Consider the following 2,943-nt stretch of genomic DNA (forward strand, 5'->3'; position numbering starts at 1 on the left):
GAATTCTGTTTGAGAAACCCAGAGGTCTGTGTTTCCCCAAACGTTGTGGAATTTTAGCTTGTGTAGTTATTTTTTAACAGGCTCTGCACCCGGAAGCCAGCCGAATTGACTGTACCAGCACTGCTTGTGCAGCAGGAGAACTACCCCCAATCGCAAGCAAACCTGTTTCCCACTTCATGCAGTTGGAACCCCCAGCCTGTACGATCAGACATTCCCCAAAGCCTCTGCAATTTTTGACATACAACCCTCAATACCTCCTCCAACATCTCTCTGACCTCCCCACAATTGCACCCCCAAACCCTCCAAACAATGTTACACCCAAACTTCACTCAGTCTCTGCCCCAAGCTGCACAACCCTATCCACCTCCAGGCTGCAGCCACTTCTGCAGCGATTTCTGCCTGACAGGGTTCCAAGCCTGTCAATCATAAAAACAGAAAATGCTGGATATGCTCAGCAGTCTTTGACCTGAAATGCTAACTCGTTTTCTCTCCACACAGATGCTGCCTGACCCGCTGAGTATATCCAGTATTTGCGTTTTTATTTCAGATTTCCAGCATCTGCTGTATTTTGCTTTTGTAACTTTCAGTTTACAGCATGTACCCGGTCCATGCAGCAGTCCCCACCTCCCTCTAGCTGCCAGTTTTCCAAAGTCCTGTGAAACACAGCCAGACAATATTAAAGCTGGAACAGAGAAAAAATGCCTGGAATTTTCCGTGCCCGCTGGCATTGGGCATGTTTGGTGAGATGAGCGGACAATATGGCAAGAGGGCCAAACTTGGTTTCACGGGGTAGTGAAACCAGTTTGCGATCGTCCGCTCCACCAGCCAATGGCGGGCCATGTTTCCCACCATCGGATGTTGGGAAACTCATTGTAATATATCTGCATATCATTATAAGCTCAGCCTGCCGGAATCGCTCCCCCCACGCCCCCCCCCTCCCCACCCACTTCTGCTGGATTGTCCGCCCACATCGGCCTGAATGCAAGCCGGCATGTTTCACAACAGCATATAAAAGGTGTACGCTTGGCAGGCTGCACTTTGAGGGGAATTCGGAGGTGAGTACACAGTGACATCGCGGAGCACTCATGAGGGACGCCTGTTGGACTTCAAGGTTGAGGTGACTTGGGGTGGGGGAGAGCAAGGGTTGCCCTGCGATTGAAGGTAGCACACAAGCACCAGCAGGGTGGAGGGGCATTGGGGGAGAGGGAAGCGGCAATGCATTAGGGGAACCTTGTACAAGGTGCCCATTCCTTTGCAGCTGAGACAGTTCAGGCACAGCCACATTGATATGATTGGAGTCAGGCCTCAAGCTTATCTGCCCACTCAAGCAATGAAGAGGAATCAAAGTGCCACCAAGTGCTCCAGAGCTTTTCTTCTTTTTTTCCACAGAGACTATCAAAAATTGCCATTGCCGACTATATTTCAAGTCGTCATAGCGGAGTATTGGGAAAAGTTTTCAATAAGCAATAATCGCAATGAGCGTTTTAGTGGATTGCAGAACACTTGGACAACTGGGTAACTTGTACAATCTCCTTGGTAAAGCTGCCATGGAGCAGTTACTGGTGGAGGCACTCACAGCTTCTTGCAATGTCATCATCCTGGTTTGGACCAGTCTCCTAGTTCAAGCCAGTAGTGCAGCCTTGCAGTGCGGGTTAGGAGAATGCTTACACCTGAGCTGAGAGCATATCATGCAGTCCAATGGGAAAATCTGCCGTCAATCGGTCAGGTGGAGTGGGGCAGACGTGGGTGGGGTTTCGGGCAGCCATGAGCACTAAACTCTGGCCATCCAAGTGATGGCCAGCACTCCTCGACATGGGTTAAGGGGCCTTCAGAATTAACCAAGAGCAGTTCTTAGTTCGGACAACGAGGACAATTTTGACGGAGATGATTTCGACGATGCCGATGAAGATGAGGGGATGGATGGTCTGGATAACGCGGAGGAGGAGGACCGAGAGAATGTGGAGATGCTTCCTGCAGCAGATGGCCAGCAGGCCAATCAGAAAAGGATCACACCGTCATACATGACCAAGTATGAAAGAGCCCGAGTACTGGGAACACGCGTTCTCCAAATAGTGATGTGTGCACCTGTCATGGTGGAGTTGGAAGGGGAGACAGACCCTCTGCAGATCGCAATGAAAGAACTGAAAGCACGATAAAATCCAATCATTATCCGAAGATACCTGTCAGACGGAAGCTATGAAGACTGGGGAGTCTTCCCAGTGTGTCTCTCTCTTTCATCCTGCAGGAGGAGTACACCAGGAGCATGGAGCCTGGTGACCTAGCTATATGCCTCATGGTTTACAGAGAGCGAAGACAACGGAGAAGAGAGCGACTGAGGCACCTGGCTGCGCAGAGAGAGGAGCAGCACCCTCAGGAAGAAGGAATGCCTGGGGCTCCCGCCACCGAAGAGCCACAGCGAGCCGTCACTAGTCAGTGCCCAGCTAGAAACAGAGTCAATGGACATCGCCTTTCATTCCTGCAGATGACCAGTGTTGCTGAAGACTGTGCATGTCTAGGGAACTAGTTGGTCACATCTGCCAGCTACTGCAGAATTTGACACCATGGGGACATGGAGCGCATCCACTGCCAGTGGCTGTGAAAGTGACCGCCAGTCACTTCTATGCCAGTGGCTCCTTTCAGGGCTCCACAGGTGGCCTCCATGGGATATCACAAGCCTCCACCCACAAATGCATCCATAAGATCACAGATGCCATCTTCACGAGCGCACACAACCTTGTTCATTTTGCCCGGGACCAGGCAGCCAGGATGCAAGAGCGATTGGATTTGCCCAGATCTTGGGCCTCCCACAGGTGCAGGGTGCCATCAACTGCATTCATGCAACGCTCAGATCTCTGTCACAACACATGGCCAACTACGTCAATCGTAAGGGATTCCATTCGCTGAATGCGCAGCTGGTGTGTGACCACCACAAATACATCCTGC

General features: G+C 51.2%; 1 pseudogene; it reads right to left on the bottom strand.

Annotated features, from left to right (window-relative positions):
- Positions 1 to 1,380: 1,380 nt before the first annotated feature.
- Positions 1,381 to 1,544, bottom strand: LOC144671838 (U4 spliceosomal RNA; annotated as a pseudogene).
- Positions 1,545 to 2,943: the final 1,399 nt, after the last annotated feature.

Source organism: Cetorhinus maximus, chromosome 2 (assembly GCF_964194155.1).
Source record: "Cetorhinus maximus chromosome 2, sCetMax3.hap1.1, whole genome shotgun sequence".
In the NCBI taxonomy this organism is placed as follows: Eukaryota; Metazoa; Chordata; class Chondrichthyes; order Lamniformes; family Cetorhinidae; genus Cetorhinus; species Cetorhinus maximus.